The sequence below is a fragment of the Pelodiscus sinensis genome, chromosome 22 (assembly GCF_052426305.1).
Source record: "Pelodiscus sinensis isolate ZL-2025 chromosome 22, ASM5242630v1, whole genome shotgun sequence".
NCBI classification, from domain to species: domain Eukaryota; kingdom Metazoa; phylum Chordata; order Testudines; family Trionychidae; genus Pelodiscus; species Pelodiscus sinensis.
Genome location: NC_143073.1, coordinates 17542679 through 17555990, shown reverse-complemented (window position 1 = coordinate 17555990; position 13312 = coordinate 17542679). Strand labels below are relative to the sequence as shown.

The 13312-nt window shown below is 55.0% G+C and overlaps 2 long non-coding RNA genes across 2 annotated transcripts; both read right to left on the bottom strand.

Moving 5' to 3' along the window:
• Positions 1-914: 914 nt before the first annotated feature.
• Positions 915-3501, bottom strand: LOC149521837 (uncharacterized). The gene is made up of 2 exons (XR_016347699.1): positions 2983-3501; positions 915-2096 (listed from the first exon to the last, which is right to left on the bottom strand). It is a non-coding gene; the product is annotated as an uncharacterized LOC149521837 (long non-coding RNA).
• Positions 3502-4410: 909 nt separating this feature from the next.
• On the bottom strand, positions 4411-13016 carry LOC149521836 (uncharacterized). The gene is made up of 2 exons (XR_016347698.1): positions 12551-13016; positions 4411-8316 (listed from the first exon to the last, which is right to left on the bottom strand). It is a non-coding gene; the product is annotated as an uncharacterized LOC149521836 (long non-coding RNA).
• Between the last annotated feature and the right edge of the window lie 296 nt (positions 13017-13312).

Genomic DNA, 13312 nt, shown 5'->3' with positions numbered 1-13312 from the left:
AGGAACAAAAAATGTATATAAAGGCTTTGATAAAAATAAAGATGTAAAACGGTTTCATGGTTAGCCTTTAAAAGGCTAAAAGGGGGGAGTTGATGAAGCTAGTTTATGTTTAGCTAGAAGCCATCTTGTATAACAGAAACCATTTCAGCTTTTTGTCTTTGCACGTAGGCCAGAGTGAACTTTCTATCACCCCATGCGCCAGGCCAAGACAGATGTGCTATTGGAATGTGTTAATTGGGCTGGTTCAGAGAGGAGAGGTACTCCCTCGTACCTGTCTGCCATCTTGTTAATAAGGCTTTGTTTTTCCTAGTCTAATTGATTATTTCTGTAATTAGATGCCCTAACGTCAGACTGTTTGGTTAAGGGTATAAAAATACTAGGATTGATTGTATTAAGCAGCCTTACTGGGCCCGGCTTTGCTAGGACCACGTTTGGCTCACTTTGCTTTTATTGGCCAATAAAACTGTCTGTTTAGCTGCGTAAAGTGAGTGAGGCGTTTGCTTCGACACCATCTAGGCATTAGTACTATGCCAAGGGAAACTGAGGCACTCACACACGGTTACTACAGGACAGCAGAACTCACATACAACATAACAAGGTGAATAAAACCATCGCTTCATCATTGAAAAATTCTCCCAAATGGAGAAAAGTTGTTCCCATGGCTCAATACTCAGAACTCTCCCTCTCTGCACTTAGAATTGGTCCCCAGGCCAACCACAGAGATAAAAATCCCCTCTGCTGGGTCCTCTCACACACACTCTGCCATGGATCCAACCATCGCGATCCAAGTGTGCAGAATGGCAAAGCCAGGCAAATCCCGTGGGAATGCACTGGCATCTAACCCCAGGGACCCAGGCTGGGAAAGCAGGCTTGTTCCATGTGCCCGAGAGAAATGAAGAGCAAAACACGGGTGATATGGTGATTCAAGGCTTTTTACTCTACTTCGAGAGGGGCTGGTGAGAGTTTGTGAGTGAACAGTTCCAAAGATTTAAGGCAAATGTGACTTGGCAAAGAGGGATCTGATTCCCCCTCTCTTACCCCTGTGAACATTTCAATCACGCAACACCTGAAAAGTGTGCAAAAGAATTAGTAGTCTCTAGCCTAACTACTATAGGTGCAGATATAAAAATCAGCCCAGTTCTATCGCGCCTTATTCACTAGCAAAGGGCCCCGGGGTGAGCAGTGCCACTAGACTGCCCCTCGCTCCAAAGCCCACCCGGTGGAGGTCCCTAAGGTAGCTGGGTTCTGCCCTCAGGCATCCCCCCCATTTCCACAACTCCCCCGCCCCATGCATCCTTGGGGCTCATGGCAATCGCTCAGCCCCATCTGGGAGGCAGGATCAGCCACAGGGGGACGGAGCCCAGCCACCCTTTGTGGGGCCCATCACACCGCTGAGACCCCAGATAGGCCAGACATGGACAGACAGGCTTGGCCTCCTCCTAAGAGTCAGCATTTATGCAGGTCAGAGAGAGACCAGTCCCCAGCGCTGAATGATTTGAGACAGGCCAGCAAAAGAGAGACAGAGCGGTTTGGAGAACCCAGGAGTCCTGGCTCCCAGCTCCCTGCTCTAACCACCAGGCCCCATTCTCCTCCCAGAGCCAGGACTAGGATCCAGGCATCTGGATTCCCACCCCTAACCCATGAGCCCCCACTCCTCTCCCAGAGGCCAAGAGAGCAGGGGGTCCTGAGGAGCGAGCCTCGTTCCGTGCATATTGTGAGCAAGGGCTGCCTGGAAAGCCTGCAGTCCCCGGGGCCAGCTCCGGCTGTTTAGCAGTCACCCCCTCCGCAGCCGCCACTGTCACAGCCTCCACCACCAGCGTCGCAGCCGCCGCCACCAGTGTCACAGCCGCCGCCGTCCCAGCCGCTGCCACCAGCGTCACAGCCGCCGCCGTCCCAGCCGCTGCCACCAGCGTCACAGCCGCCGCTGCCCCAGTTGCTGCTACTGGCATCAAAGCCGCCAACATGGTCCCCGCCGACGAAGAATTCCCCACCGATGTCCCTGCTGAACCAGCCATCTCCATCGCTCCTGGGAGCAGTCCTGCGCTGAGAGCCATCCCCGCTGCTGCAGCAAGAGCCCATTTCCTGGAGCCGTATCACTGGGGGGGGGGGGGGAAGCTGTGAGATCCCAGGGAGGGGGGGCCTCTGCCCCACAGCAGGGCCTCCCCAATCACTGAGCCCTGTGGCGGGCTAGGACCCCACTGATCACCATGGTCAGGAGGGCACCAGCTAGTGAATAGCTGGGGAACTCCCGCCACCCTCCAAAGCAGGCTCCACGGCCCTCCCCACTGTGCCACTCACAGTCACTGCCTCACGGAGTCCCTTCCCCTGCATCAGCCCCTGACTTCAAACCATCTGCGCCCCTCTTCTGCTCCATTATCTGGTCCCGAGCGATGGCCGCAATGAGCCCAGAGCCAGGGCTGACCCCCACATTGCACAGGACCCTGCTGCAACTGCCCACTGAGCAGGGCTGGCCTTACCATAAGGCGAACTGAGGCGGCTGCCTCAGGTGCCAGACTCTGTGGGGGGTGGGGGGCACTAGGACCCAGAGTGCAGAAAATTGTGTCTGCTGCTGGTGCATCTGTATTCTCTGCTCTCCATGCAGAGATGGGGCGGGCGGTGCTCGAGGAGGGGCACAAGAGACAGAACAGGGAGGCAGGAGAAAAGGGGGCGTCAATTGACCTCCCCGCATCAGGTGCCAAAATGTTGTGGGCCGGCCCTGCCACTGAGCGCGCCTGTCGCCCGGCCGGTTGCACAGGGACCCCGTCTCCCCCCAGACTCCGCTCCTGCCTCTGGGTTCTTACTGCGAGGCGGGCCGAGGCTCCACCGCCCTCAGGCAGCTGCAGCAGGGAAGGGCTCAGATGACAAGAAGGGGCCGCGGTCTAGACCGAAAGCAGCCCCGGAGCCCTGGCTCCCAGCCCCTGCTCCAACCACCAGAGCCGGGCACCCCCAGCAGGACGGGAACGGGGGCGCCGCCCCACTCACCCCGCAGACACCGCGCCTCCGAGCAGGGGCCGAGAGCTCAGTGCTCTGGCTCCGGGCAAGTCTCCGTCGCAGCCCGGCCGCGCGGCTTCCCGAGCTGGGCCCCGCGGAGGCTGGAACTCGCCAGCAGGCGGGACCGGGGGGGGCGAGGCGGGAGAAGGAGGGAGGGGAGCTGGGGCCCGGGACCCGGCCATGCGCATTGCCCTGCGCTGCAGCTGGGGCCAGGCCCGTCCCACATGGGGCGGCAGCCGGGACTGAGGCTTGTGCAACGGCCGAGAGCCGGTCCGGGGCGTGCGGGTCTACAGCGACCCGCCAGCATCGCCTGAACCAGCAGCCTGCGGGCACCTCCTGCCCGCCCCTCGCACGGCCCCGGCTCCTCCAGCCAGGGGAGGGCGTGAGCGTGTTTAGCCTCCGCTCCCCCGGAGTATCTTGCAACGCAGAGACCCCAGGAGTCCTGGCTCCCAGCCCCTCCCCCCACTGCCTCCCCCGAGTCTGGGAGAGACCCCAGGAGTCCTGGCTCCCAGCCCCTCCCCCCACTGCCTCCCCCGAGTCTGGGAGAGACCCCAGGAGTCCTGGCTCCCAGCCCCTCCCCCCACTGCCTCCCCCGAGTCTGGGAGAGACCCCAGGAGTCCTGGCTCCCAGCCCCTCCCCCCACTGCCTCCCCCGAGTCTGGGAGAGACCCCAGGAGGCCTAGCTCCCAGCCCCTCCCCCCACTGCCTCCCCCGAGTCTGGGAGAGACCCCAGGAGTCCTAGCTCCCAGCACCTCCCCGAACCTGGAAGAGAACCCAGGAGTTCCAGCCCCCCCAACTCCCACTCCCATCCTAGGGCCGGGGACAGAACCCAGGAGTCCTGGTTCCCAGCCCCTACTCCCCTCCACAGCTGGGCTGGAACCCAAGAGAGAAAGAGGCCCATCAAACAACACAGTGTTCTGAGTCTCAGGACAGAGGGGACTGTTGTGACAGATGATAAATGGCAGGTCAGTTGCTGTCCCCACTTTATGCTGGTGTGAAATATGCTCCCGAGACCAAACAGCCAAGTCTAGGCAGCTGTATCCCTATGAGGCACCCTGCAGTGCAGGACGTCCTGTCAGGGGCTGGTCTCTGGGAAGCTGTTACATGGGGGCTCTCCTCCTGTGGCACATTAGCTGGGGGTGTTTATTCTAGGCTTTCCCAAGTGCCCAGTTGCCACAGCTCAGCCCAGCTGCATGGCCCAGTTCCCATGCTGGGTCTGTCCTGCCTTTGTGGGGTTTTGGACCCTGGTGTTCAGGGGCTAGGCCCTGGTGGGGCTTCTCTGGCTGCACAAAGACACAGGACAAATCTAGTTTGATTTCCGGCTGTTTCCTGTTAACATGGGTCAGATGCATCAGCGAACGCTGGCAGTGATGACTCACTGTGCCCAGGTGAGCAGGGCTGTATAAAGGCACAGGCCAACGTAGGGCAAGTAATCTTAAAAAACAAAAAACAACAAAAGATCTAGTAGCACTTTAAAGACTAACAAAACACGTAGATGGTATCATGAGCTTTCGTGGGCACAGCGCACGAATGACCGGCGTTAGGTGCTCTCTGAGCTCCATTGTGTGCTCTGTGTACCCCAATCCAAGCCTGCCGGGTGCCCCATACCCTGGTATGGGGTACGAACAGGTTAGCATGTATACAATTGCCTGGTCTGACCCCCGTGTAACACAGAGCTGCTCCCCCATCATCCTTTGAACAAAAGCAGATGTGTTAGACCAGCTGCCCAGCTTGCTGTGCAAGTTTCCAGGGATGGAGAAGCCCCTGAGGAAATGGTTCCAAGAGCTAATTACTTATGTGGTGAAGAATCACCTGCCTTATTTCCTGCCTGAATTAGCCTCCCTTCAGCTCCCAGCCCTTGGAGTGCATCGTGATTTGGTCTGTATGTTGCAGAGCCTGCTATGGAATTTGTGCCCTCGAAGGCCAGATTTCCAATACTTCTCATAGCTCTTCTGTGTTTAATCACCTGCCTGCTGGAACTGAGGTGCCCACAGGCCAAAGAGCAGAAGTTCATTGCAATGGCTGGAGCTGTTCAAATCTGATCCCTTTTCATCCCCATTGAGTGGTTGAGGGCTGGTGGGTTAGAGCCCAGGGGCTGGGAGCCAGGACTCCGGGGTTCTCTCCCTGGCACTGGGAGCGCACATGGGATCTATTCAGGGAAAAGGCAATGCGCCGTGTTTACTGAAATACAACTGGGAGCGCAGCATATGCATGCACACATGCCCACAGACACATCCTGTGATTGGTTACCTGTTTGTTGTGGCCAGTTAGACTGAAGATGATTGAGGAGCTGGGCTCTGTTGTTCACGATCCCTTTGCTCTGAGGTGCTACAGGACTGAAGCCAGAGAACCATGGCAAAAGCACCCCATCTTTGTATTTGTAAGTTCCCATTTGAGGCTGCAGATTTTGCAATGTCATGCTGACATTTCTCTCTATACAAATTGTTTTTCCTGTGGGATGACAGAGTGATGTGGTGCACATCACTGCATCCCACAGGCTCCGCAGTCCCAGAACCTCCCTGCTTCAGACACTGTTCGGGAACCAGTAAAGCTGCCTGGCAGCCCGGCCTGGACAGATTCTGCCTCCCAAAAGACTGCAGCAAGAGCTGAGTGGGCAGGACCCTTTGGAGGTAGAATCTGCCCAGGCTGGGCTGCCAGGTGGCTTTGCTGGTCCCAGAACAGTGCTCAGTGCAGGGAGTGATTCCATCCAGGGCCTAGGCACCAACCCGGATCAGCATGTTGCAGGAAATGGTGCTGTGGCAGCGCCACCACCATTGTTCGGAGGGGAAACCCCAGGTACAGGCTCTGGGATGGCTGGACCTGAGGTCGCTGGGAGTCTACCCAAAGACCAGAGGGCCTGAGGCAACACGCGGGAGCAGGCCCACAGGAGAAGCGGGGCAGAGCTTGGTGGCTGAGGGGAAGTGCTGGCTGCATGCCTGGCCAGCCCTGGAGGCTCCCTGGTCAGGGGGAGCAACCACTGCACCATGTCCCCTTCTGGCAGCTAACTGTGGTGCGCAACCGCGGGCGTGGGGCAGGCTGAACTTTTGCTTGCTGCCTAGAAGCGGGGGCCACAAGGCCATGCTCTTCCCAGATGTGGGCTCTCAGACCCCTGGCCCAGGGGGCTGCTTCAGCTGGTGTGAGGCCCAGAGAGCAACCCACTTGTGCCGGGAACAGAGGCAGGTTCTGTATCTCTGGTTGCTCGATCCCCCGCTGCGCCCCAAGTGGCCGCACCAGCACCAAGCCACCCTGCAGTCCGAAAACCACTGCTGCAGTCCGGAAGCCCTTGAGGCATCACACAGGCAAGGCCCAGCAGTGTTTGAAGTGGCTGCCAACATGGCCAAGTGGGGGCAGGCTAGTTGGGGGGTAGGGGATTGCTTCTGCATGGTGGCGCCCAGAGCCTCACTGCATGGCTCCCTGGCCCTCTTTCTATCCTCCATGTGTGTCCTCAGCCCATCCTCCCTTCTCCACCTGGCATCCCGAAAGAACCCCGCTCTCTGACCCTCCCTCCGGCCTCTTTCTGTGCCTCCTTTTCATTTCCTCTGCCCACAGACATCCCCCTTTCCCACTTCACACACCCCAGCAATGCACCTTTGTGCCCCGTCTCTCCAGGCAGCCCCCCATATCCTGCTGTCACAGCACTGGGAGCAGCCCCCCCCCCAAATTCCTGCCTACGAGCTAGTGCCGTTTCTTTGCTGGTTAGGTTGCCTGTTCATGGGAGGGGGCAGGGTGTGCGTAAGGAGGGAGGAAGGGGGATAGGGGAATATGTGGGGATGGGTGGTGTACTAAGGGGGGATGGTGGATGTGAGGGTGATATAGGAATGGAGACGGGGGATGGGCAGTGTGGGGATGCCTGTTCATGGGAGGGGGCAGGGTGTGTGTAAGGAGGGAGGAAGGGGGATAGGGGAATATGTGGGGATGGGTGGTGTACTAAGGGGGGATGGTGGAAGTGAGGGTGATATAAGAACGGAGATGGTATGGGGGTGCAGAATGGGCGGGATTAGGGAAGGATGGGGGTGTAGGAATATCGAGGAAGGAGGTGGGAGTACAGATAGGCAGTGTGGGATGGGGAGAGGGAGGAGGCAAGGTAGGAGGAGTTAGGGAGGAAGGGTGTAGGAATGGAGGCAGGGGAATGGGGGTGTAGGAACGCAGGCTGGTGGTGGGGCTAGGGGTGGAAGGAGAGGGGTGGGCCGTGGGCCATGGACTATTTTATGGCGGGTGGGGCAGGAGCGGGAAGGGTGCAGGCAGTGGGGACTGGTTGGCCTCTGAAGCGCACAAGTGGGTGAGATTGGCTGAGACCGTTCGGATAGAGGGTCCCATCCAGACATGTGGTCAGTGGGAGTGGAGAAGGGTGAGAGTGACGTGGGGCTTCGGGGAGCACAGCTGGGCTCAGTGCAAGATTAACAGGCTCTCTGGCCACAAAGTGGCCACAACAGGGGGTCTGGTGAGCACAGCGAGCAGGGGGCCCAGCCCCCTAGTAATCTTTAAATAGTGTTAACCTCAGAGTTTCCCACACTTTTCCTTTGATAGCTCTTGTCAGACTTCCAATCATTGTCTCTTGTTTGAGGTCTCACTTTTGAGGGTGCCTGCCTGTCCCCTGGGCTGTCAGTTGTGCTAATTCGTTTAGCATGGGGCACAATGGAAGTTTTCCAATTGTCTCCAAGTTTCTTGGTCTTGTTGACCATCTGGGTGCTTGTGAGAGCTTTCACACTTCTCCTGAACTGTGCACACACCTTCACTCGCACCACAGAATTTTAGAGAGGTTCAGATGGGATTACATTGTAGAAAGGGTTACATAAGGAAATGACAATAAAAGTGTACACCACGCAGTTTGCAATGCAGACAAGAAGCACACCTTAATCTCTAATGCTAACAATAGCAAGACCTGAGAGCAAACTCTGTAAGAAAGCCATGTTCTGTGAAGGAAACGGCCATAAGAAGTTATGGTCTCTCGTAGCTCACCGCTGGGGCTGGCTGCTTCCTTTGCTCTGCAGTCTCTGCCTGCCCTGGATAGGGCACTGGGGGTTCCTGTAGCCACAATACCCCACTTGCAAGCAGCGGAAGCAGAAGGAGCACTTGCACTCTGGGCACCACACAGTGGGGCAGCCCTTCTGGATGTGACTCACAAGGGAGTGACACCCAGGGCAGGCCCGCAGAGCCGGACACCTGTGCACAGTTGAGTGTTGGTTGTTGATTTCGGGTGCCCCATCAAGAGCAGTCTGCAGTGAGCTACTGAGGCTGTCGCTCTGGGGGGAGCCCATCCAGGCTGTTGGGCAGGATCCAACCAGTCAAGACAGGGCACACAGGACACCTGGGTCCGGATCAGGCACTAGGAGAATGCGGGATGGGAGGAGCATTAGCCATCAGCAACACCTCTGAGGTCCCCACCTGGCCCTCTTTCTTCCTCAGTCCCCACTGGTATATCCCCCAGGCCCAGTAGCCACAGTGCCAAGTGTAGGGAGCTAGCAGGATGACTGGAAGTCCCGGAGAATCCCTGGGCCCAGGATACTCTTGACTCTGAGGGCGCCACATGTCATAGAGCCACCTGCCAGAGTCAGGGCATCCCTAGTGCCCCTCCCTGTTCCTGCCCCAGTTCCCCTTGCCCTAGCGTCATGGCTCCCGCATGTTTTATGAGAACTGGCTTATGAATACAAATATGAATGACTCAAAGATGCTTTAGACAAACTACCTCAGGTAACATCTCTTTGTAATGTCACAATCCCCTGAATATGCATCATAGAATCCTAGAGCTGGAAGGGACCTCGAGACGTCATGAAATCCAGTCCCCTGCTCTCACGGCAGGATGAAGCACCATCTAGATCAGTGTTTCTCAACAACAGAAGTCTAGGGGGTACGTGAACACAACTGAAATTTGGAGAAAACTGAATTTTTGTTTTAAGTTTTACAGCATTTTATTATTTTTCTACATTTCAAACCGAAAAATTTAATTACCTGCTCGGCTCAGATTAAGTTATTTGAACAAATGTGTTGCAATGGTGGAAAAAAACCTATTAGATACCAGGAGAACTTTTTTTTTAAGGAGTACTTTATAATAAAAAGGTTGAGAAACACTGATCAGCTGTCTACATTGGCATGATTTTGCGCAAAAGCAGCTGCTACCTATCTGCACTGGCAGGGAGTTCTTGAGCAAGAACACTGACGTTTTAATGTGTGAAATCAGGGCTTCTTGCATAAGAACTATGATGCTCCCACTCAGGGTAACAAGCCTTGTGGATAAGGGGGAGCCACTAGACATGGTATACCTAGACTTTAGTAAAACTTTGATATGGTCTCTCGAGACCTACTTATAAAAAAACTAGACAAATACAACCTACATAGGGCTGCTGTACTTGTGCAGCCCACTTGTGCAACTGTTCTTGTGCAAGAGGCCAGTGTGGACAAGCAACATAAATTTCTTGACAAGAAAGCCCGATGGCTAAAATGGCCATTGGAGCTTTCTTGCGCAAGAGAGCATCTACACTGGTACGGATGCTTTTGCACAAAAGCACATGCCAGTGTAGATGCTCTCTTGCGCAAATACTTTAACGCAAAAACTCTTGCGTTAAAAGTATTTGCACAAAATCTTGCCAATGTAGATGTAGCCATCTAGATTATCCCTGATAAGCATTTGTCTAACCTGCTCTTAAATATCTCCAGTGATGGAGATTCCACAACCTCCCTAGGCAATTTATTCCTGTGCTTAACCACCCGGACAGGAAGTTTTTTCTATGTCCAACCTCATCCTTCCTTGCTGAAATTAAGCCCATTGCTTCATGTCCTATCATCAGACAAGAACAATTTTTCTCCCTCCTCCTTTTAGGTACTTGAAAACTGCTAGGCTGTATCTACACTGCACCCCTTTTCCGGAAAAGGGATGCAGATTAGACAAGTCGGAATTGCAAATGAAGCGGGGGATTTAAGAGGAATAAGGGATCATTCGGAAAAGGCTTTATTTTCCGAAAGATCCCGTCTAGACTGGCGCTTTTCTCCGGCAAAGCCCCGAGCCGGAAAAAAGCGGCAGCCGTGTTTATACAAATGATGCGGGGGATATTTAAATCCCCCGCTTCATTTGCAATTCCGACTTGTCTAATCTGCATCCCTTTTCCGGAAAAGGGGTGCAGTGTAGACACAGCCCTATTGTGTTCCCTCTCAGACTAGGTCAGGCTATGGTGTTTTTTGGGGGGAAAAAGCTCCGCAATTGCACTCTGCAATTTGAGTAGCTTTTTCTGATTGCTTTTCTGGAAGAGGCTTTTCCTCTTTTGGAGGAATCTTTATTCCTTGTAGAATTAGGGCTCCCCGAAAGAGCACATTTGCTTTTCCACAAAAAAAAGTAGAAGAGCAAACACGTTCCTTGGACATGATGGGAATTTTTCCGGGATGCCTTGAGTATCCCGGAAAACCCCTGCAGTGTAGACATGTGGAGTGCGTCTAGACTGGCAAGATTTTGCGCAAAAGCGGCCGCTTTTACGCAAAAACTTGCCAGATGTCTACATTGGCTGCTTGAATTCGCGCAAGAGCACTTATGTTCTAATGTAAGAATTCAGTGCTTCTTGCGCAAATACTTTGACGCTCCCGCTCAGGAATAAGCCCTCTTGCGCAATTTGTGCTATGCAAATCTACACAGCGCCAAATTTTGAAATAATGTGCTATTATGAGACATCCCTTAACCCTTGCAGAATGAGGGTTACAGGGATACCGAAATAGCACACCTGTTATTTCAAAATAATGGGCACTTTTCAAAGATGTGGGGTAGCTATTTCAGTACACCTCTAGTATCCTTAAACAGCCCTGCTGCCTATACGTACCCTGAGAATGGTTATCCAGCCAGTTATTCACTCACCTTACAGCAGCCCTATGTAGGTTGTATTTGTCTAGTTTTTTTATAAGTAGGTCTCGAGAGACCATATCAAAGTTTTACTAAAGTCTAGGTATACCATGTCTAGTGGCTCCCCCTTATCCACAAGGCTAGTTACCCTGTCAAAGAAAACTCTCAGATTAGTTTGACATGATTTATTCTTTATAAATCCATGCTCTATGTTACCTATCACCTTATTAACTTCCATCTGTTTGCAGATGAATTCCCTATTTATTTGCTCCATTATCTTTCCTGACAGAAGTTAAACTGACTGGTTTGTAGTTTCCTGGGTTGTTTTCATTTCCTTTTGCCCGTTTCCAGTCTTCTGGAATCTCTCCCAACTTCCATGACTTTAAAGGTGATAGCTAAGGTGACTTAAAATGTGATAGCTAAAAGGCAACCATGTATCATTCCTATGTGTGAAGTTAGACATATGAAGTTTGTATTTGTGTACACATTAATGATGGCCATTTTGGATGCCCTGGAAACTTAATGACTCAGCTATCAAGTCAATGACCTGTGAATATTCTTGTTTGTCCTATGAGCCCTGACTGTGGTTGGTCCTAATGCTGAAACCCACTTTGGATCTGGTACTTTCCTACTTGAAGTGAGAAAAGTTTGAACTGACCACAAAGAATTCCCACATGGGGGAAAAGAGGGGAACCAAACAATTGGGGCAGTGGTCAGATGCCAGGAGACTCCCCCCTTCCCCCCCGGCCCTTACAACCTAAGATGTCTGCTGGAAATATCTAAGATTGGATGGGGAAGGATTGGGCCTGAGCTAAGAGGCTGCTTAGCTTGTCAAAAAGAGCATTAGAACAGCTGTTTAGGGTAAGAATTTGCATGTAACAAGTTTCCTAGTGGGTTAGGACTAGCTAGCTCTTTGGTTTACTTTATCTTAACATACTTTGATCTGTTTTCACTTGCAATCATTTAAATCCTACTTTTTGTACTTCATAAGATACTTTTGTTTATTATCAAACCCGGTATAATGAATTGTTACTTGGGGAGGCAACCACTGTGCATCTCTCCTACTGATAAAGGGGGCAGATGCTTAAGATTTCCCCGTGTAAAACTTCTACACAGACTAAGGAAGATTTGTTTTGAATTTTGTTCCCTTTTGGGGATTGGTTTCCTGAGCACTGAGGCCTTACAGCTATGCCCTCCTGGAACTGTACTGTTGTTCTGTAGGGGTGGTTATCCTCACTTTGTGCCTTGTGTGGGGAAGACCAGAGGATCTGGCCTAGCAGGACTGGGTGGTGGGAAGCCCCAGGGAGCAAGAAGGCGGGTGTCAGTGGCATTGTCAGCATACTTGGGGGCTGCCCCAAGAGGACCCTATGATCTAACCGGTCACATCAAGCATCCGCCAGCATGGGCCATGTCCCCACCATCCCTGCAGAGCCAAACCCCATCTGTACCCACCAACACTGTGTCAGAGAGTGGCTGGGTGCCCAAACCCCCTTTCCTGACCCCAGGAGAAAGAGAAATGGGCCCCAGGAGGATGCAGCTGGAAGATGGACTATGATCACCAAGTCACGGCAGAGTCAGCGAAAGAACTCGGGTCTCTCAACCCCCCAACGCTATTCAACTTTATGGGCCCCTGAGCCAGGGAAAGCACCCAAGAGCCCTGCTCCAACCACCAGCCCCGCCCCCCGCCCAGAGCCGGGCACCCCCAGCAGGACGGGAACTGGGGCACCGCCCCACTCACCCCGCAGACACCCCGCCTCCGAGCAGGGGCCAGGGGCGCCGGGCAAGTCTCCGTGGCAGCCCAGCCGCGCGGCGCCCCGGGAGCGACCGCAGCCGGTCTCGGCCCTGAGCTGGGCCTGGCGGAGGCCGGACCGCGCCAGCAGGCGGGAGCGGGGGGAGGAAGCTGGGGCCCGGGACCCGCCCAGCTCGCGCCCGGCCATGCGCATTGCCCTGCGCTGCAGCTGGGGCCAGGCCCGTCCCGCGTGGGGCGGGAGCCGGGACTGAGGCTTGTGCGACGGGCGAGAGCCGGTCCGGGGCGTGCGGGTCCTGCCAGCATCGCCTGAACCAGCAGCCTGCGGGCACCTCCTGCCCGCCCCTCGCACGGCCCCGGCTCCTCCAGCCAGGGGAGGGCGTGAGCGTGTTTAGCCTCCGCTCCCCCGGAGTATCTTGCAACGCAGAGACCCCAGGAGTCCTGGCTCCCAGCCCCTCCCCCCACCAGCCCCCGAGCCTGGGAGAGACCCCAGGAGTCCCGGCTCCCAGCCCCTCCCTCCACCAGCCCCCGAGTCTGGGAGAGACCCCAGGAGTCCCGGCTCCCAGCCCCTCCCTCCACCAGCCCCCGAGTCTGGGAGAGACCCCAGGAGTCCCGGCTCCCAGCCCCTCCCCCCGAGCCTGGGAGAGACCCCAGGAGTCCTGGCTCCCAGCCCCTCCCCCCACCAGCCCCTGAGTCTGGGAGAGACCCCAGGAGTCCCGGCTCCCAGCCCCTCCCCCCACCAGCCCCCGAGTC